This window comes from Chrysemys picta, chromosome 1 (assembly GCF_011386835.1).
Source record: "Chrysemys picta bellii isolate R12L10 chromosome 1, ASM1138683v2, whole genome shotgun sequence".
Taxonomy (NCBI): domain Eukaryota; kingdom Metazoa; phylum Chordata; order Testudines; family Emydidae; genus Chrysemys; species Chrysemys picta.
Window position 1 is genome coordinate 308972301 of NC_088791.1, and position 22850 is coordinate 308995150.

At 44.2% G+C, this 22850-nt stretch overlaps 1 long non-coding RNA gene across 2 annotated transcripts in view; it reads right to left on the bottom strand.

The window, feature by feature from the left end:
* Positions 1–503: 503 nt before the first annotated feature.
* Positions 504–22850, bottom strand: part of LOC103306051 (uncharacterized) — a 31102-nt gene continuing 8755 nt past the window's right edge. Inside the window, exons 2-3 of one of the 2 annotated variants that reach the window (XR_010597823.1) lie at positions 3605–3677; positions 504–932 (exon numbers count right to left, since the gene is read on the bottom strand). This is a non-coding gene — a long non-coding RNA (uncharacterized LOC103306051). The other variant, XR_010597822.1, reaches the window with a different exon arrangement.

A 22850-nucleotide genomic window follows, 5' to 3' on the forward strand; every position in this document is an offset into this window, starting at 1 on the left:
TAATGCAATAAATTTAATCATGATTAATCCATCTGACATAACGATGGTGCTGTAAGTACTTCAATAGGATTTCTACTGTAATCCAGCATTAACAGGATGACTCTGTGAATTGTTATCAGATTGCTTACTGGAGTATCTGCTTTTAATTGCAACAGTAGCAAAAAGCCATTCATCTTTGACTCGCTCTACAAGCTAATTATACAAAGATACAGGAACAGTATTAAACATTTGACCCAAATCCTTGTATGCAAGCACCATGATGACCTATTACCTTAAAAAAAAAATTTAAAAGACTGTTCTAATCCCATCATATTTCTTTGGCGATATTTGAAGTTTCATCCCATTATTTGCAGTTGCGTCAGTCATGTATTGTAATAAAATTCAATTGTTAAAACAAGGTCATATTTCTTTAAACCACTGACAAGAAAAAAAAATATCCTGGTTTTGATACAGACTTCTTGAATTATGCTGTTGTCCAAATAGGACTCACTCAGGCTCTGGGAAATACAAAGGAACCCATTACCCTGCCGCACAATTCTCTAAGATCAACACAGAAAAATAAGTGTCAGTTTATTCCTTCATATATGCACTTTGGTCCTGCTCCCCTTGAAACAATGCATTTTAGGAGACCGATAACTCCATCTCCTAAATGAAATGTCCACTTTTCTAGATTTTCAGAAAGCATTCATGTTCTGAGGCACTCCCTGATACCTGTTGCTCTATTTGACCTCTATTAATTTTGCAATTTCTTCTTAAAAAAAAAAAAAGACAAAAACAAAAAACCACCACACTCACTGAAGTATTCAAAGGGTCTTCACAAGCTGAATATTCCCGAAAATCTCATTACATGTAGCAAATTCATTTAAAAGATTCCTCAGACTTTGTCAGCTGGTACTCTTTGGTCAAAGAATCATCCTCTTGGTTTAATCATTCTGAGAGGAATCAAACTTCAGATTCAGCTTTTCAAATGCTGTACTTTAAATACCACCACCAGATTAATTCATAAACATGGAACCAAATGCATTAAATTAATTAAACCATTTGATACCTGTAACAGTGAAACTTAGAAGACTTTATTAATGAGAGGGAACATCTTAATTATAGCATTTAGAAGAGGACAACTAAAGAAGCTAATCCCTCAGCTGTTTATTTTTTTGGTCTCCTTTAACCATGGTTATAAAAAAAATTAAAAAACAAAGTTAATTGTGCAGTTCTCTCTACTGTGGTACCGCTATGGACCTCATCATATTCAGCCAAACATTGAACACTACTGAAGCAAACCGGGAAAGACAAGGACATTTATACAAAAGGCAGTATATTTCACCTGCACTTTTTTCTGTTTTCCCCTCCCTATTGCAGTGAAGTGCATCTTCCTTTGGCTCTGTAGCAAAATCATAATCACGGGCCAAATTCCAGGTCCAATCCATGGCAAGCTTCCATTCCCACGCAGTATCAGGCCATTTTCTCAGATATACACATGCAAGTCTAATTGAAGACCTTCTCTTCACACTAAAGTTAGAATCATAGAATATCAGGGTTGGAAGGGACCTCAGGAGGTCATCTAGTCCAACCCCCTGATCAAAGCAGGACCAGTCCTCAACTAAGTCATCCCAGCCAGGGCTTTGTCAAGCCTGACCTTAAAAACCTCTAAGGAAGGACATTCCACCTCCTCCCTAGGTAACCCATTCCAGTGCTTTACTATACTCCTAGTGAAAAAGTTTTCCCCTAATATCCAACCTGAATCTTCCCCACTGCAACTTGAGACTATTACTCCTTGTTCTGTTATCTGGTACCATTGAGAACAGTCTAGATCCATCCTCTTCGGAACCCCTTTTCAGATAGTTGAAAGCAGCTATCAAATCCCCCCCTCATTCTTTTCTGCAGACTAAACAATCCCAGTTCCCTCAGCCTCTCCTCATAAAAGTCATGTGCTCCAGCCCTCTAATCATTTTTGTTGCCCTCTGTTGGACTCTTTCCAATTTTCCCCCACATCCTTCTTGCAGTGTGGGGCCCAAAACTGGACACAGTACTCCAGATGAGGCCTCACCAATATCAAATAGAGGGGAATGATCACATCCTTCAATCTGCTGGCAATGTTCCTACTTATACAGCCCAAAATGCCGTTAGCCTTCTTGGCAAGAAGGGCACACTGTTGACTCATATCCAGCTGCTCATCCACTGTAACCCCTCGGTCCTTTTCTGCAGAACTGCTTCCTAGCCACTCGGTCCCTAGCCTGTAGCAGTGCCTGGGATTTTTTCATCCTAAGTGCAGGACTCTACACTTGTCCTTGTTGAACCTCAGATTTCTTTTGGCTGTGAGACTCTCCTGGTGAGGAAGCTGGGAAAGACTCTGCTCAAGTAGGGAACAGACAGAGAACTTCAACCCTGAGGTAAGGGTGAAGAGGAAGGGGCTATGCGGGTGAGGGAGGGATAGCTCAGTGGTTTGAGCATTGGCCTGCTAAACCCAGGGTTGTGAGTTCAATCCTTGAGGGGGCCACTTGGGGATCTGGGACAAAATCAGTACTTGGTCCTGCTGGTGAAGGCAGGGGGCTGGACTCGATGACCTTTCAAGGTCCCTTCCAGTTCTAGGAGATGGGATGGGATGTGGGAAGTGACTCAGGCAATAGCAGTGGCAACTGAGTTAAAGGAAGCAGCATGTGGCTGCTATTTGTAGGGTCCCTGGGTTGGGACCCAGAGTAGTGGGTGGGCCTGGCCCCTGACCCCAACTACTAAGAGGGTGGGCAAAGCCCGAAGAAGGAGATAAGTTTCATTTAGAATCCCAAGCATAAGGCTGGCATTTAAAGGGCTCAGGGATGGGGCTGGAGACCCTAGAGAGGCCCATCCATTTGTTGAACTCTGTTCCCCCCACCCCCCCCCACCCCCAGAAGGGGACTGAATGTGAGAGGTGACCTGGCTGGAGGGCTGAGTCAGTGAGAACTGTAGAGGACAAAAAGTCTCCATGGAGAAAGTCCTGGGGACACTGCTCTATAACAGGGTAGGGGTAGTTAGAGCTAGCCCAGCTGGGGCTGACAACTGAGCCCAAAGACAGCTGCAGACATAACCAAGGGCACAGGCCCTTTTGGACCTTTTACCCTGGAAGGGGTTCCTTCATATCTTTAGAATGTGTGTTCTTAGCGACTGAAGACCCACTTGACGAGTTAACAGCCAACAGGGGGCACCAGGAGCAAAGAGAGTGCACAGGTTCACTCACCCCTAGCAGAAAATGCTCATGAGAGGTGAGTGCACTCCGTTACAAGAATCAAACTAGAAGAGAAACTATATAGTGAAGGAGCAAAGCTTGGTTTGGACATAAATATAATATTTACTATCAATATAGTGTAACTGCCAGACACAGTAAGAAATATTGAGAATGTTTATTTCTGTTGATGCTTGAAAGTTTCTCCTGGTATAAAAGTCTCACTTTTAATTATGCTTTCAAGTCACCTCTTTCAACTACTGTACTGTTTACAAGAATTGTTGAAAAGCTCCCCATTCTTCCCCACCATGAATAGCAGATTTGGTACAAAAATGAAAGATACTGTTCAAAAAACAGTTTTTAGATTCAAATGTAATTATAGAATCAACACAGAAAATAAAAACTCACCCAGAATACTGGAAAACAAGTTTTACTGCCATTGGTGACAATTTGCCCTAGAAGACAATCCAACGCTGGAAACCTTTTAAAAAGGATAAAAGAGGCTTTAGAATCAAACAAATAGGTTGTCAAGCGTACACACATGCTGCATCCTATTTTGTTTTGTAAACATCTTACTTAAGATTAAACCTGTCAAAACCACCTCTACTTCTGATTGTGCTTATTTCTCAGTTTCCAGCAATTAGTTCACAGATTAATTGGTTCATGTTTTAAAAATAAAAAACAAAAAAAAAACCACTGGGAGGTACAGGCCCTTGTGAACCCAAGAACTCCAAATGTTCACACTGTTCTTCTGTCAACCCTGCTTACAACAATTTTCAGTCAATTAATAAACTAGCTATGTCTTTGGGTACTATCACTTAGGAGTACATCAATTGAACTGGGGGGGGGGGGCGGAGAGGAAGATTAGTACTAAAGTTGACAGATTTCTGAAGAAGAGCTCTGTGCAAGCTTGTCTTTCACAAAGATGTCGGTCCAATAAAAGATATTTCCTCACCCACCTTGTCTCTCAGGTTTCTTTGGGGAATATTTTATTTCAGGGGGGCAGAGTTGTTTGGATTTGGGTGATTTTTCAAGTGTCAGGCTAACACTTGTCCCTTTGTCACATTTTGGTGGGGGGTGAGGGCACTTATTCATGACAAGGGCCTCTGGTGACTAAATACAAAGCATAAGAATGTCCATAGGGGGTCAGATGAATGGTCCATGTAGTCCAGTGTCCTGTTTTCAGACAGTGGCTGGTGCTTCAGAGGCACAGAACAGGACAATTGAGTGATCCATCCCCTGTTGTCCAATCCCAGCTTCTAGAAGTAAGGGGTTTAAGGACACCCAGAGCATGAGGTTGCATCCCTGACCATCTGGGTTAATAGACACTGATGGACCTGTCCTGCATGACCTTATCTAATTCTTTCTTTAACCCAGTTATACTTTAGTTCATGTCTTCTGGCAATGAGTTCCACAGGCTGATTAGAAATGTGTGAAGTACTTCCTCATGTTTGTTTTAAACTTGCTGCCTATTAATTTCATTGAGTGACCCCTGGTTCAGGTGTTATATGAAGGGGTAAATAATACTTCCCTATTCACTTTCTCCACACCATTCATGATTTTACAGACCTCTATCACATCGCCCTCAGTTATTGCTTTTCCAAGCTGAACAGGCCCAGTCTTTAAAACTTCCCATATATGGAAGCTGATCCATACCATTAGTCATTTTTCTTGCCCTTCTCTGTACTTTTTCCAATTCTAATATATCTTTGAGATGAGATCACCAGCTCTGCACACAGTATTCAGGTGTGGGTATACCATGGATATATATAGTGGCATTATGCAATTTTGTCTTATCTATCGCTTTCCTAATGGTTCCTAAACATTGGTTAGCTTTTTTGACTGCCACTGCACGTTGAGCAGATGTTGTCAGAACTCCAAGATCTCCTCCTTGAGTGGTAACAGCTAATTTAGATGCCATCATTTTGTACGTATAGTTGGGATTAATTTTTCCAATGTGCATTACTTTGCATGTATCAACATTGAATTTCATCTGCCAGTTTCTTGCCCAGTCACTGCAGCAGGAAGCATCTTCCATGCTGGCAGAGGATCTTTGGGTTCCCATCCCTGACAGGTATTTTCTAGCCACTTGTAGTAGAAAGAGAGCCTGAAGCATGGACTTAGCATCTGCAGAGCTTGCACCAGGCCCATGCTTCAGGCTCTGTCTTTCTACTATACCACTCAAGAGCTTAGTGCTAGAGGAGACTTTCCCAATTTCTCTGCTGGGGCCTATGGAAAGTAGGCAGGGAGGAGTAAATGCAATTAGGGAAGGGACAGTAAACAAGGCCAGCTAGGGAAGTAAGGAGAAGGAAAAGAATTCAGGAAGAAAGGAGGAGAACAGAGCAGTAAAGAAATGGGGTAACAATAATTGGGGCAGGAAGGAAGAGGAACTGGAAAGGGAAAGCAGATAGAGAAGGGGCAGAAAACGGGAGGGGGGGGGGACATTTTAAAGCCCTTTTAAGTGAATGCTAGATTTTAGGGAGAAGACAGGAAGTGTGGAAGAGCAAGAAAGAAAAATTGTAACAAAAACAAACAGAATATTTAAAGGAAGCAAGGGAGATATTCAGAGGTGAAAAGAGAAGCAAGAATTAAAGTAGGAGTTGGACAAAGGAGAGGCCGACACAGACCAGGGTCCAAAACTTCACACAGGAGACTGGAAGAGAATCATGAAAGAAAATCTCAATGTGTCCTGGGGTTTGGTGTTTTTTGAGGGGGGGCAAAGGCTTGGAGGCATCACCCTACCCCTGCTACTGGGCTGATTCAGAGGGGAAGGAATTCCTGGGATGAGAGACTTTCATAGGTCCCTCCAGTAGGCTGCTTGAGGCTGGAGACCCATTTCATTTAGAAGGTTCTGGAAAACTGCACACCAGGTAACCTCTGCTGGATTACATAAAACTAATAAATTAGGGTTCATATCACTCCATCAGCTGTCTTCCCTCTTTTTCAAAAAAGATTTTCTCCTTGCTATCTGGTAGTGACATAAAGAGAAGCAGTCCCCTCTAAGACAAACTCTCAGTCACTACCCATTCTCTGACTTGCCTCGGTCTGCCATCTTATAAGTACTTTTTCCTAGCATGCCTTGGTGGGGGAAATGGACTGGACCTTTACATTTGGCAAAACATACATGCTGCACCTTTAAAGCAGCAACTTTGAGACTGGTGGTTGCACAGGTGCGGACTTTTGATTTTGCCAGTGGGTGCTCCTCCCCACCCCCTGCGTGCAGTGGGTGGGGCCTTGGGAGGAAGAGGCCGAGGGGCGGTGGAGCCTTGTGGCAGAGTGCAGGGGCAGGGTCCCAGGGGGAAGATGCCAAGTGGGGGTGGGACCTTAGAGTGCAGTGGGGTGGGAGTGGCTGGTCTGGGCATTGGGGCCCACAAAAGATTAAACCGGCCCTCTGTGTGCTAAGCACCCCCTATTTTTTCCCCCCCAGTGGGTGCTTGAGCCCAGTAACACCCATGGAGTTGGCCCCTATGGGTGGCTATATCTCTCTCCTCCTTCTGATAAGTAGTTTCAACCCACGTTGTGTATTTTTCCTCCTATTTCAGTACATGCCCTGTTGTAGGACTGATTGAAATTACATTTGTCTAGCCTGTTGAAGTTATGCATTTAGTTACACACAAACATTGTGACAAGGAGAGCTAAAATGGCTCCTGGCCTAGCAGCCTCAAAGGAAAGATTATTTTCCCCCCCTTTCCTCCCATTTATTTTCTAAGTTCAGAATACACCAACTGGACAGCAAAGGCAGGTGCTGTCTCAGAATTTACCATTTCTCTTCCCTTCATGTGGTATTAAAATATATTTCTGCATGTACATGAGTTGTGATGTGTTTGAATCAGGAATTAAAATGGAGGACCGGTCACTTATAAAAAATGAGCCCCTCCAATGGAAAGGGTTACATTAGAGGCACAGCTAGTGCCCCATAGCTATAGTTTTGGTTCAGAGAGAAAATAATCTGGATTAGCACCTGAGGATTTGAGATTTTAACCTTACATATGTTAGCACTATGGTATTTATCTTTTTTGTATGTATTGTCTTAGTGTGTCTTATTCACTCATTTCTCCCCTGTAGTCACCTTTTGTAGTAAAATCCACCCAAGCACTATAGATAAAAATCCTGTCCCCACTAAAGTCAGGGGCAAAACTTCCAATGATTTCAGTAAGGCCTGGATTTCGCCTTCTGTGTGTTAACCCAAGAGTCCAGATATGGACTATTATTTTCCACCTTTCATTCCCCATCATACAAAGTACTGTGGGAAGTATATTTTTTTCCAAACAATTGCATTAAGTTGTATTTTCTGCCTCATTCACCAATCTATCCATTTCTCCACTGATTTAATTAGATGGGTCTCTTTATACACAGTTACCTCCATCCCTCCCCCAAACCATCCCAGTGGGAATTTTTTTTTTTAAATATAGTTCTTAAAGTTTTTTTTATTAAAAGCAAAATTAGAGATTTACTCCTTTCAGCTAATAGATTTATACTCAAAGTCAAAATTTAAACTGAGTGGGTCGTCCAGAAATCAATGTAGTGGCAGATTAGCTATTATGCAGGAGATGATCCAAGCACAATGTGGACGGAAAAGGGCAGATGTCAACACACTTCTTCACGCCCCCTCCTGTCTGAGCCTACTTCTCTTATGCTTACATCTATGATACAGACACTGGTAGTGTTTCCTTTCTAGCATTTTGGCTTCATCTTACAAGGGCTTACTGAACAGTGTTATTTAACTTAGTCAGCCATTATATGGCTGTTATATTAAGGGAAACATCTTAAGATCCAAATATCAAAATTATCCCCATTCATTGTCTCCTTTGTTCTTTTGGGCTCGGACCCATTTCAATATGCTTTGTTCTAGACTAGCAGCCTCCATCAATGGGCTAAGGAGATAAAGATTCACAGTATAAAGATGGGGGGGAGGCGGGGGAAGTGTTTTGATACTACAATTAGGCACTAACAATATCTAATATAGCTAGAGCATAGAGTGGAAAAACTACAGCAAAAAGAGTGTTCTCAAAGAGCAAAGCAAGTTTGTGCTGGTGACCTGTAGTTTAATAAAATGGAATACCTGCCCAGTGTGTCTAGAGAGTATCGGTAATGATAGGGTCCAGTTAGAGCACTAGTCTTTGACTTGGGAAACCTGAGTGCAATTCTCTGCTCGAATACATAGTCTCTCTAGTCACAGTCCCTCCCCACATTAGGAGTGTTGTGAGGATAACTACATTAAAGATTGGTGCTCAGACACTGCTAATGGGGGCCACGTAAATACCTTAGATAGAATTACACAGCCCTCAAACATTATCAACCAAAAAAAGCCCACTGTTACAAAATGCATTTGGTATGTTCAACCAGTAGCAAGAAAAGAAATCTTATTCTGTCTAGTTCATTGGGCGACAAACACTTTTTAAAACAAAACAAGAAAAAACAGTTAGCTGGTTTTGTGGCATCAATGTAGTAGGTTGTGGAGAATGTGTGGGGGAAACAAAAAAAGACAACCTCTGGTTGGTGCGTAAAGAGAATACAAACAGCTGTGCTCTGGTACTTATTTGTGCACAGCAAACACAAGATTCAGAAAACAAAATAAATAAGCAAGAACTAAAATAAAACTCAGGTTGGATCCCTTAGTCCTTATTTAAGGAAACTCATAGCCCAGTTCTGCCCTGGCTTATAACCCATGAAATAACATGGATTCCAATGGTTTGCACAAGGAGTAAGTCAGGGCTACACTTGGCCTATTGACTTCAATAGGAATTTCACGTGAGTAGTAAACTCCAAGAAAAAGCAAGTTATAAGGCTACATGGTAAATTATATTAAAAAAAGACTAATTTGCTAAATTGGTATTTAGTCTTTAAATCATCCCTCCACACCTCACCCCCTAGCTGGTATCAAACACCAAAACAAGTCCCCCACCACCTTTGTGCAGTTTTCATTGTGCCCTATGCTCACACAGGGCCAAATCCTACAGGGCATCCTCAGTAGCCTGTTCTCCCCTCCAAAAAGGCACACAGAGAGGAGCCAAACTGTGTAGAACCCACTGGGGAGGAAGACAACTACCTGCATGGTAGGAGCCCCCTCCACCTGAGCTCAGAGTCAGACTCACACCCAAATTTGTCACTGGAGCTTGCGCGCAGCAACCCTTTGCATTATACTTCCCTACATACAAAATGGAGATGCAGTCAGGAATGACTGACATTCCAAGCAGCATTAATGCCTGTCGTGTTGCCGCTACAGCACAAGAACATGGGGGAAACAGCCATGTTACCATGGTAGAATAGGTGGCAAAGGCAGCTATCTAGAGGACTAGGCCTCCCTGCATGTCCTGAGATATATGTGGATGTCATGAGAATCATTAAATTTAGAGGGCTGAAACTCCATTGCCTGAACCCCACTGTCAGATGCTACTAAGGTAGAATTCTTTGCTCCCACAGGTGGGAACATTTTACCAGATGCCAAAGTATTACACAAAAGGCAAGACAGTGGAGAATCAGGCCTGAAAATGGCAACAACTTTGAATTCTCAGACAGACTGGTACCAAGTCTCTTTACTCGTGGGTGTTAACTGACTTTCAATTCATTTTCCAACTACTACACAAGCAAATGGACAAAGTCGTAAGATTTCCTCATGGTCTCAGACTGAATCTGGGAGTAAAGGCTGGAGCTTAAGAGACAGACAAAAGTATGTGCTATCCTGAGCAGCAAAACAGCACTCTAAGGGTACAGTGTCCACTCTTCTAGCAGAAAGTGACTATAAACCCAGCAAACCTATCTGGCAGGGACTCTCCTGCAGTATAGCAACTCTGCTCCATCTTATCCCTGCAACCTCAGCATAGAGCATGTGGCTATGACACCTCTACTCTAGTGCTATTCCTAGCTGCTGGAATAGCTGCTTGGGGTCATAGGCAGCCAGGCATAGATTGAAGCTACTCTAATCTAATTTGTTATGCAATAGACATATTGCTTGTGGCTTCTCTAAAATCCCAGAGACATTGCTATTGTATCAGAAGAACACACAGTGCAGATTTTCTGTGAGTTGATGTTTAAAAAAGCTGAGCATTTAAAAAAGTTGTTGTTGTAGGTTCAGACTCTAAGGTTACTGTTTCAGTCTGATAGGTTTTACCTTAAGGCTGCTCTAACTTATGCTGGAGATGACCCAGCCTCTGGCTAGCAACAGAACTGGAGACTCAGAAGTGGGATTAAGCCACCTTTGTCCCATGCCCACTTGGGTCCTGCTCAGAGTGCAGTTCTAAGCGTCCCAAGAATTGGGCTTTAAGGCTTCTATTTCTCCAGTATCAGTCTCTTGAAATCAAGAGAGTCAGTTTACAGGAGTAAATGCTACAGAATTGGGCCATAAACCCTGCTGTGTCACCTAATAGTCTGTGAGCTTGCATTGTTCTCATTTGATATAACAGGACTTTGATCAATGAGAGCTGGAAGATGAGGGGGAGACCAGGAGGGCATGGTCCTCCCACTTTTTGAAAGAAGTGGGGAGAAAGTGTGGGTGGGGGCAGGGAGCACCCCCCCGGGGCCTGGAGGAAGCCAGTGCCTGTGGCTCTATATATCCTCAGTACAGGGCATGAAGATGTGTAGGGAGCATATATGAGCTGAACTGGCACTGCCACTTAAAAAAAAGTCTCCAATATGAGATGCATGCCATTAGGAAGAAAAAGGAGGAATCGAAGGGGGCTGGCAGTTCCTAAAAGATGCAATACTAGAGGCTCACCATCAAACTATTCCAATGCAGAAGATAGATAAGAGCCACAGGAAGCCAATGTGGCTGCACAAGGAGCTTTTTAGCTACCTAAAACCCAAAAGGGACACGTACAGGAAATGGAAGGCAGGGCACGTCCCTAAGGAAGTATACATGGGAACAACATGAGCAGGTAAGGACAAAAGTCAAGAAGCCAAGGCAAAGAATGTTAGTGACAACACGAAGCAGTTCTTCAAATATGTCAGACAAAATAGAAAGATCAGGGATGGTGTTGGTCAATGCAGAAGGTGAGCTGGTAATGGAAGATGATAGGAAGGCAGAGCTGCTCAATGCAGACTTTGAGTCAGTCTTCTCACAAAAAACAACATGTGACCAGATGACTAGCAAAGTTATCATAGACAATAAAGGGGTAGGGATGCACATCAGGATAAGTAACCATGTCAGATCTTTCACAAATCTGAATGAATTCAGGTCAGTAGGGCCTGATTCTGTTCAGAGGTACTGAACGAATTAGCTGAAGAAATCTTGGAGCCACTGGCAATAATATTTGCCAATGAGACTGGAGAAGGGCTAATGTAGTGCCTATCTTAAAAAAAAAGGGGGGGGGAGGAGGAGGAGCCAAGGAACTATAGACTAGTCTAATTTCAACACCTGGGAAGCTACTAGAGCAATGTATAAAACATTCAATTTGCAAATACCTGGAGAATGAAGAAGTAATCACTAGCAGCCAGCATGGATTTACTAAGACCAAATCATGCCAAACAAGCTTGATTTCCTTCTTTGACAGGGTAAATGGTTTGGTGGATAGGTGGAAAATGTGATGACATAATATACCTGAATTTTAGCCAGGCTTTTGACACTGTCCCATATGACATTCTGGTAAGTAAGCTGGAGAAATGCAGGCTTGGCAGAATTACCATTAAGTGGATAAGTAATTGGTTAAACAACCACAAACCAAGAGTAACTATTAATGGATTGATGTCAGATTGGAAGGCGGTCTCAAGTGGGGTCCACAGGAATCTGTTCTGGGTCCTGTGTTTAACATTTTGATTAATGACCTAGATGTAGGAATAGATAGCACACTGATCAAATTTGCAGATAAACCTGGGGAGGAATGCGGGGACTGGTAACATTTTGGAGGATAGAGCTAAAATTCAAAGGGATTTTGATAAATTGGAGAACTGGGTTATGGACAAAAATGAAATGCAGCAAAGACAAAAATATAAGGTGCTACCCTTAGGGAAGAAACAAAAAATACAGAATGAGGGATAACCAGCTTGGCAGCAGCGCTGAGAAGGATCTGGGAGTTGTGGTAGATCACAATTTCAACATGAGTCAGCAATGTGATGCTGTTGCAAAAAAAAAAAAAAAAAAAAAAAAAAAAAAAAGGGCCATGCAAATGCAATTTTAGGTTCCATTAACAGAAGCATAGCCTGCAAGTCACGGAGGGGATAGTACTGCTCTAGTCCGGCCTCAGCTGAAGTACTGTGTCCAATGTATAGGAAAGATGTAAAGAAACTGCAAAGGATCCACAAGTGAGAGACAAAAGATGATCAAACGGATGGAATGCAAGGCATGAGCAAAGGCTGAAGGATGTGAGTATGTTTAGTTTGGGAAAGAGATGTGGGGAGGGGTGGGGAAAGAAGAGAGATGATAGTCTTCAAATACTTGAAAGGCTGCCATAAAAAAAAAAAAAAGGATGGAGAAAAGTTGTTTTCTTGCCACAGAAGGCAGGACAAAAAGCAATGGGTTCAAACTACAGAACAGCATATTTAAGTTAAATCTCAGGAAAAAAAACTTAACTGTAAGAATGATCTGGAAAAAGGGGCAAAACAGTGAGGTAGCAAAATCTGCAGATAATACAAGACTATTTGAGATAGTTAAGTCTGAAGCAGACTACGAAGTGTTAGGGATCTCACCAAACTTGGTGACTGGGCAACAAAATGCAGATGAAATTGAGGAAAGGTTCATCAATAGCTATTAGCCAAGATGGGCAGGGATGGTGTCCCTAGCCTCTGTTTGGTATCCCAGAAGCTGGGAAACAGGCAACAGGGGATGGATCACTTGATGATTACCTGTTCTGTTCATTCCCTCTGAAGAACCTGGCATTGGCCACTGTTGGAAGACAGGATAGTGAGCTAGATGATCTGACCCAGTATGGCCTCTTGTGAGCACCCATAGAGACAATACTTGAAGGTGGTCTTGTATAGAGTGAAACTATCTGGTGAGCAGGTCTTTAGAATTCTTATCTAAAGCTCAAGATACCAGTAAACATTCCCTCTGCACAACCCATCATAATGATTCTGGAATGTTGGCATCAGCAAATCCTGCCAAGGCTGTGTAGATCTGTTACGATGCCCTGAATTGTCATTTTTCTCTTTAGCTTTCACCCCTACTTGTGGCATAGCAGCACCTGCTAATGCCATTATAGTGTTGCTGTGCTGGTTTTTTTTTTTAAATCAGCAAATATAAAGCTCCTCAGATCTGCTGTAGCCCCTTTGTATTGCCCTGGCAGTAAAAGAGGGCTATAAAGTCAGTTTAAATAGCAAAATGAGGATTGCCCCAGATTGGAGGAATCTCAGGTGGCAGAAAGAGCTCTAACAACATGCTCCCACTCAGCCCTTGGCATAGTGGGCATGTCAAGGTGTGCCATGGAAGAGAACATGGTTGGAGAATCTCTGTACTCAGGCAGCTCTTGGCTGATACAGTGGCTGCCAAAGGGCCACTCTCAAAGGGCCATTTTATCTAGGCATAATTTAGAGCAGCAGAGTCCAGGGAATCCAAAAAGTGGCAAAAAGTCACTTCTTTTCCCCCATACCCACACCTGGATCTTGCACCCAAACCTTGGTATTGCAGCCTTTGCTTTTCCAGTTTAACAACTTTGAAACTGCTCCCAAGCAAGGGCCCAAAGCAGCCCAGAACAACAAACTAGGCATGCGACCTCCTGGGAGCTACTTGGAACTTCTCAGCACTGTCAGGAGAAGAGTGGCATTTGGCTGATCACTTAGCAGAGGCCTAAGATCCAAGCAGGGAATTTAGCCTGAGTGTGTGCTCCATGGCTAGAGAGACAACACTGATTAACCCGGAGGCAGAGAGTTTCTGGTGGAGCAGCTGACTGAAGCTTTTGTTTTGTCCTTTTCTGTTAAAAACATATCCACTGATGAGGGTGCATCTTTTTAAGATTAGAAAGGACTTCTTGGACTTTGTATCACAGGTGATGGAAAACTAACAAGGCAGGGGCTCACCTGCAGCACCAACTTGACCACAGGGGTGCACTGCTCCTAACTACAAGGACTGCTTCTAACTCTAGTATGTTATGACAAATGCTATTTAGTCTAAACAAACTATTGCTTCCACCAATAAGAAGTTATATCTGCAAGCTCTTTTGGCAATATTATATTAATGCTACCCTATAGTTCTGGTGCTATGTGCAATACTACATTGCTTCAGAAATGTAGCTCTTGCTTTGGTGGGGCGGGGGGGGAGGGGGGAGGGGGGAGAACTTATTATGAAAGTCCCCACAACCACCATTAATAAAACAATGGATACAAGACATTTAGGGAACTTTACCATGGGAGAATGCCTGCTGTAAAGTAAATTGACAAATTGTGTTTCTGTACACCCAGACCCCATCAATCAGATTCACATGCACGGAATGTAAACGTGTTGTTCTATGTGAATAATAGCTAAAGTGATCCTAAACCCCACAGTTTTAAAATTAAAAAACCCACCCCTTCGCACCAGATCTAGTCAGGATCCACCTTTCTCCCAAGTGTTGTATTGGTAAGCAATGGTTCTTTAGAGACATTAGTCAACAATGAAAAAGCTAGCTTATCAAGGAAAATTTTCAGGTAGCCCAAATGCAAGGCAAAATATTCAAAGTTAACGTATAGAAACCAACTGAAGTCTACCAGAAAACCTGAAGGACATAAAACCTAACCTTGTGTGAAGTCTCATCCCAAGTGGCCACCTATATTTAGGCAAAAACAGGGATTTAGGCCCTATTTCAAAATGTAATTTTAATTATGGAGTTGCTACCAGGTGCCTTTGTAACGATCTTATACCCATGTGTTGCAAAGTATACCACTGGGTGTACAAATACTTTACACTAATAGCAGGAAATATTTCTAACAATAGCAAAAACAATGTATTGTTCAAAGTAAGTTGTTTATAGACATCTAAATTATTTAAAGTCATCAGACAATAAGTGACAAGAGCCTCAGTGGTTTGCCCCTAGAAAATTACACTGGTCCCTACCATGCTGTAATAATGTAGGGGGAAGATTAACTATGACCTTATTCTGTAGTTATGGATGTTTTGTCTGAGTAGGGATTGCTGAGTCAGGTCCTCTATCTTTAACGATTTTGTCATCTATTTCCACCATGACTGAAGATATATGCCAGTTTATAATCCACAGTAGCTATTATTGTTTATACTCTTAAAGTAACTAGGTGCTGCTAAGGAAGTCTGACCACCATGCAGGTGATGATCTGACCCAGAAGTAAAGTAGGTCAGCTCCATTGAATCCAAGAGCTGTGGGTGCTCTGCACTGGTCAGTAGACACCCAGCAGTGTTGCTGTTAAAAGTGAGCACAACCAGGCAACCTTTGGTCTTCATCCGGATGCTGTTGTACAGGGGTAAATGGCACCTTAACTATTTCATTCATTAGATTCCTTAGAACTCTTCACTGAGCATACGATAATACCTGGTGACATTACTTATCCCCACTAAGCATTTTAGGAATAATATCAAAATATGTTTTCACCACCATAGGCAATAATAGTTCTATCAATATTCAGCTAATAATTCTCTTTGAAACCTATAGAAACACACACAAAAAATCTGTAGACTACTATATTTTAAATACGAATGTAACATTTGGCATATTTAAAGTTCTTTTCTATGCATTTTCTTCTGTATTAACTTTTACTATGCAAACATCTAAGGATTAAATAAACAAAATAATCTCCCTCCAAGAAGGTGCAAGCACATATCCCAAGCTCTCTCTACAGCAATTCTATGCAAAATGAAAACAAATGCTCAGTGGACTCAGTGAACAAAGCACTACACAAACCGAAAACAAAAATCTAGCCCCTTAACAGCAATACCTGTCAGATCCTACAGGGAAGTGCCATCTTGAAGAAAGATCTTTAAAAATGTGCATACGTCTATGGTAACAGGAGCGAGGACAACGTTCAAAGTTTAGGCTGACGCATCAGCCTTCTGGTCACCCAGGGAGGTCTCAGTGAGCGCTTCCACACGCCAGATGTGCTTGCTCCACCTAAGCACAGCGAGGTAGGTGAAGGAGGCAGTGAATGCCTGGACTTGGCATTTCTTCAGATGCGGCTTTCACCTTACTCTGAGCCTCTAGGACACTAACCAGCTAACTTTGCCTCATCATACGCCTATAACTAGCCCAGCTTCCCCCGTCAACCCGTGTAAGTGACATGAGCAGCACTCCGAGGACTAGTAGCAAGATGCTGCAGTATCTGTCCCAGCCCCAGAAGGCTAGAAATGCCTGATGAAGTCACATTAGACCATTATTAGCGACGTGTGACCCTTTCTCGGGGGAGGGCTGGGGGGGGGGGTGTTGCGCTAAGGTGCCTTGTGCCATTGGGGTGGGAGACTGTATATTTCCCAGGGCTGGAGAAGATGCTACCTGCGCAGCTGGCCGGGGGCGGATGGCAGTGGTAGTGGCGAGGTTGGTTTTGTTTGGGGGTCTGCTCAGCCTTGCACTGTTAGGCTGGGGGGGGGGGGGGGGGTCCTGTGCTGCCGAGGACCATGGATGTAGAGTCCTAAAGCCCCCTTCCACGGTGGCAGATTCCCCGAGCGGGTAAAAACTTGCGCAGGCAAAGCCGTGGCTGGAAGGATATTGGGCGCACGCAGAAACCCGCATCCGCGTGGCCGGGTCCGAGAAGTCCCAGCCCGCCCCTGCCACGCGGGGAGCAGCTCCCGGGGGCAGGGATGGAGGGAAGGATGCACGATCCCTACCTAGGTCCGCCGTGCAGCCGCCTTCTCCTCCAGGCCAAAGGGAAGCCGGGAGTCCGGGCGGGGGGGGACTAGCGCGCCCGCTCCCAGACGAGGGCTCCTGCTACAGCCTCAAATCGCACCCGGCCAGCCACAGCGAAGGGGAGATGCTGGCACGGGTAGGAGCTATATATACACCCAGCGCGCAGCCTCCTCCAGCGGCGCCCGCTGCCTCCCAGCTCCCCAGCCTCAAGCAGCCGGCCACGGCAGGAGCCACAGCGCCCTCTGCAGGCACACCGGCAGCGGTGCCCCTTGGAGGCTGGTTTTCCAAAGGAACTGGGTCCAGACTTGCTAAATCCTGCCGCTACAGCAAAGAAAGCCCCTAGGAATGGATTTTAGGTGGCATTGAAAAAGAAAAAAAAAGTAACAGCTCTTACTAAGATTGTCCCATTTTTAAATAGGGCTGTTGCTCGGCTCTGGGGACACTGGGGCATTCACATGGGTCCCCAAACACTTCCAGCAGCATTGCCAGCCGCAGGCAGCCGAAAGCGGAGAGTCAGCTGCCCCCCCGATAATCAGGAGATTGAGTTAAACTCGTGAGATTTTGAAAAAAAAAAAATCAGTTGCTTCTGTTTTTTGAGCCTTTGGGGTTCATATTTTCAAGCTTTTCTCTGCAAGCATGAGGGCTACAAACTTTTTTAAACGAAGGCTGGGATTCTCATGTAACATGATTCTAGATGCTGGGAATTTAAAGACAGAAAAACACCAGTAGTGTGAGATTTGAGATACAGTTGCAGTAGACACTGTTTCAGGGACCACTAAAAGCTAGCACTCTGCAATCACGATGGATGAGGATGTGCTGAATCCTGGTGTCTGAAATTTGGATAGTCCCTGGTCTGAAATAGCCTGAGGTTGCTAACTTTTAGGGCAGTGATTGTCAAACTTTTTTTCCTGGGGACCCAGCTGAAGAAAATTGTTGATGCCTGTGACCAAATGGAGCTGGGGATGAGGGGTTTGGGGTGTGGGAGGAGGCTCTGGGCTGGGGCAGAGGTGTGGGAGGGAAGTCAGGGCTCTGGGCTAGGGGTACAGGCTCTGGTGTGGGGCCAGAGATGAGGGGTTTGGGGTGCAGGAGGGGATCCAGGTTTGGGGGGGCTCAGGGCTGGGGTGTGGGAGGGGGTCAGGGCTCTGGGCTGGTGCAGCACGTAGAGCCCCGTGGTCCTCCTGCCTAGAAGCTGGACCTGCTGCTGGCTGCTTCCAGGGTGCAGAGCAGTGTCAGAAAAGGTAGGCACTAGCCTGCCTTAGCTGGGCAGCACTGCCAAGGGGACTTTTAATGTCCCGGTCAGCAGTGCTGACCGGAGCAAGGTGATCCAGTGTCTTGAAAAACATGGCTTTAGGGCACTCTCTTTATTGAGGACAGAAATGGAAGGCCTTAAGCATACAGTCTGAGCTCCCATTCTAAATGTCAAGATTCTAATTTCTTATATGCTCTTGCTTAAACCTGAAAATGAAAACAAATAGTGCCTATTTATGATGTATCAAGAAGGCCTAATATGTGCCCCCTGAACTCCTTACCCTCAAAAAAATAAGTTTTTTTTTTAAATTTCAGGTCCTGTCTGATCTAGAAAACTATGATAACAGGAGAACAAGTGAAGTGACAATACTGGATGCCTCAAAAATGCAGGCTGAGCAACTGACTAGGAAAGGGATTTAGTTCAACAACAATATTTGCAAATCACACACACAGTTGTGGCAATTGTCAAGCTGTGTGGAGTGGCTCAGAAGTATGAGTACCAACCTCAGGGCAGACTGTCAAGAAGCAGGGTAGAATCCCCAAACTGGTTGTGAGTTCTGTACTTAGATTTCATTAACCAAGTATCATGTGTTAACTTCTCAGGCACTATAACAGCCTTAACATGGAGTCACAAATAGTTCCCTTGGGTACTCCATTCTATCTTGCCACCTAGGCAAGACTGCCTTTGTGATAAGTGGTCTTACAGCAAATATCACAGCGATATTCATGTTACTCCCTGTCACAAAGGACCAGTCACTTATCTAGGTGCCATTGACCTGGGGTATTACAAAGACAATGCTTGTAGGCAATCCTATAATAAAACTAAAAAAGAAATTAGTTTGAGGTAAAGAAACACACACAAATGAGTTAGTCTTAGGTTTCAAAAGGTGGTAGGATCTTCTATAATAACCAAGCTCTGTATGTCCTTGAAGGCTAACCCAGGCCAAGCACTGGGGATCTTTTGCTTATGCTTAGTAATTCTTGCCCCTCAGAGGTCAATCAGCATATAGTGTTTCCTTGTTAAGGATTTTTATTCCCTTCCCCCAGAGTTCAAGCTGATAGGATGAGTCCCCATGCAGATCTCTTCATGGGTGTGGGGGGCGAGGGGGAAGCAATCAGATGACAAAACCTCTGATGTTCCACAGTGCTTTGTCTGGTGTCTATGGGTCTTTTCTGGGCAGGAAATAACACTCCCTGTGGTAAACTAGTATTTCACGCTCGTTAATACTTCTCTCCTGGCTGGTGGATTTACAATTTCAGAGCAAACACTTAAATATTACTTATATCTGTATTCCATGTGAAAAGGTAAGATTAATGCATGCAGCAATTTAGAAGCAATCCTAACAGGTGAGCCAGACTAGTTTCCAGCTATGCATTTGTCAGTGTTCAGTTGAGGCCTATGGGCCTTCACATGAGCTGGCATCTGGTCTGCCGGTATCACAGCTACGTCATACAAAAAGTAGAAATTAAAGTGATGACAGTGTACAATCTGCTGTCCAAACCACAAGTGGTGCCTGGACATAGGTGCTTGCAATATAAGGGTCAGACTGACCCTGGGATATCCAGAAGATGAAGTTAATTTAGAAAACAAAAATTATATTTAGTAAATATTTGAATGCTGATGGCATTTAAAGTATATGCCAATTTGTATCACTGTTACATGTAACCAGTAACTTCATAGGAAGAGTGCTAGTGGCCTTTGGAGTACAAATGGCCAACTTGCATGTGCACTATTTTTTGTTGGCCGTGGCTGATCCTTGATTAGCTACTCTCCAGTCCTCTTCTCTCCTGAGGTTTGTTTCTCTTTACCTTCAAAATAGAGAGTACCCTGTACCTCTAAATCCTCTTTTAAAAGTGGTTTCTTCAAGTAATAATCACTACACTTTTACTTTTGAGCTATTGCCCAGTGTCTTGTTTAGTTTTACATGATCTATAAGCTCTGTGTGGCAATTAGTTTTATCTATATTTTTAAAGCTCTGTGTAAGTTTATACCACTATATTAAATATGTTAAAGATATACTCCTGGGGGGAGGGGAAAGCATCCATTGTTTTAATTAGCTCCTAAGACCTGCTATGTAAAATGAACCAGGTTAGAGGTTATGATCTGTCCATAATGTAACATATTTGGTACCATTTAGCACAGAGTGTCCATATGGAGCCTGACTCAATGCCCATTAACTCAAGACTGACTTCAGGGGGCACTGAATCAAACTTATTATGATTCTGCTCTTGTACTGTAGAGTAGTTCATTTCTCTCACACACACACTATTAGTAGGATACCATTTCTGCTCAAGGACTACTACCCAACCCTAGTGCTTGTATCCGTGTATAGTACAGAGGGCTGCAAGTACAGTACTTGTAGCATGACAAGCTAACATACTGTAGCAATTCCCTTAGTAAGAAGTGTGCTCTGATTCATTAGTGCACATAAAATTCATCTGTGGTGGCTTGGGTGTTGAGAGCTTTCCAGGACATTGCCCTTTCAGCAAAGCTAGTTTTCACTTAAAAAAAAAAAAAAGGACTTTAAGAATCCCATTCACTCCATGCACCTGATGAAGTGGGTTTTAGCCCATGAAAGCTTATGCCCAAATAAATTTGTTAGTTTAAGGTGCCACAAGGACTCCTCGTTGTTTCTGCTGATACAGACTAAAACAGCTACCCCTCTGAAACATAAGGATGAGATTGTACCTGATCAAAACAAACAAACAATCTCACCACCGATGCATTTCCCCCAAATTTCCACAGTGCACTGTCCAAAGGAACAGGAACTCCAACCCAGGCCTGAATAGTCTGCAGGGAATACGACACAGACATATTCCATCCAGCTGGAATGGTCTACAACACCACCACCAAAATTACAAGCATCCATTTAAAACATCTGTCAGTTTAGTCATTAATCTGAAGAAAGTGGCAGGCCCACTAGTCATCCAAGGCATCACTGAATTCTCAAAGAGGCACTCTTACAGAGAAAATAATCTTTCAGTCTTCTTCCTAAAATGGTACTTGCCAGAATTTACTAGCCATATCCATAGTGTGGAAGAGAATTGGACACCCCTGAATTGGTCCAAAATATCAGGTCAATCAAAACGTGACTTTCTGAAACAGATCTATACCTGGCCTTGAGAAGGCCTTTTTCTTTAAACATGACATTTTAGCAGCCAATTAGCACCTAAATCATTAACACCCTTGATCACCTAGCTGCTTGCATTCCAGAGATCAATTAGTGCTATTAGGACACCTAATCAAATGCTATGTAAATACAGAACGTAGGCCTTGTTCTCTGTGTGCAATGGGGAAATCTCTGCAAAAGACAATTCATGTTTCTTGGAACATTTGGAAAAAAGACTGAAAAAACTGCAAGTTACATTTAAATTTGTAGCAAGGAATGTCACAGTACGTGACTCAAGACAAGCCAAAAAAGAGGGGACATTGCTTCCCCTACAGACAAGCAGGTCCAGCACAGAATAAATGAAAACTATTAAAAACCTAAAGAAATGAATCTTGGAACAAAGAAATGCTTGAATGAAGGCACATCAGTTTCAAGTATAGGGTCAAAGCTAAAACCACTTCAGGTTTATCCAATTTAAGATGAGCCATCATGGCTAGTAGGTGTTGACGACTCTATTCAGCCCAGGGCCAGCTCTAGGTTTTTTGCCACCCCAAGCAAAAAAAAAAAAAAAAAAAAAAAAAAAAAGTTGCCCCCCACACCTGGGCTCTTCCTCCCCCCCCCCCCCCCCCCGCACCTCCTGCTGCCCCAGCCCTGGGCTTCCACCCCACTCACCTCCCCACCAGTGCTGGCTCTGACACTCCCCCCTTGCTTCTAGCTGGTCTGGTGCTGGCAGGGTTGGGATAAGCAGCGGGGCTCCCGGGCCACACCTCAGCCCAGGGTCCCTCCAGTCAGGGCTCCCGCCTCCAGGACTGGCCGGGCAGAGCCAGGGAACTGCCCTGGCAGGGGGCTGAGGAGCTGGGGCAGGGTAGCCCCAGAGGGAGCGGAGCCCCGGAGAGTGGGACGTGGGCCCTGCACGGCAGCACCACACCCTCTATGGCCCCACTGCTGCTTCTGGCCACCCTGCCACAGTCCCTGGGCAGCTCTGGCCACTTCGCCCAGCCCTGGCTACGGTGCTGGGGGGCGGCCGCCCTGTGGCATCTGCAGGTGGTTCTGTGTGCCCGAGGAGCAGCTCCCAGCCCAAGTGTCCCCTGCTAGGAGCCTGCCCAGCCCAGCCACAAGGTGGACGCTGCTCCTCCGCAGCACAAACTGCAGCAACCCCAGGGCAATGCGCTGCTGCTGCCAGGGCCGGCTCTAGGCTTTTGCCACCTGAAGGAAAAAACAAAGGGCCAGAATACCGCCCTTGAAAATGGGCCACCCCAAGCACCTGCTTGGTTTGCTGGTGCCTAGAGCCAGCCCTGGAGTCAACCATAGAGATGGAAACAGAATGACACTCCAGTTGAGGAAGCTATGGGCCAGACTGTGGCCCATTCCAGTGCAAGTGCAGGAGCAGGGGAGGGCATCATGAGTTTGTCACAGATCCACAGGTCTGGTGCTCTCATACAGCTTTAGAACAGTCCCTGGGCGAGCCCCTGCAGTGAGTCACCCCCGTGAAAGTGACCTTAAGGGGGCTAAGCCCCTTGGCTTCACTGCTTCCTGGGACTGAACCTCAGAGCCTTCAGTACCCCTGCTTCACACCGGGAGCTC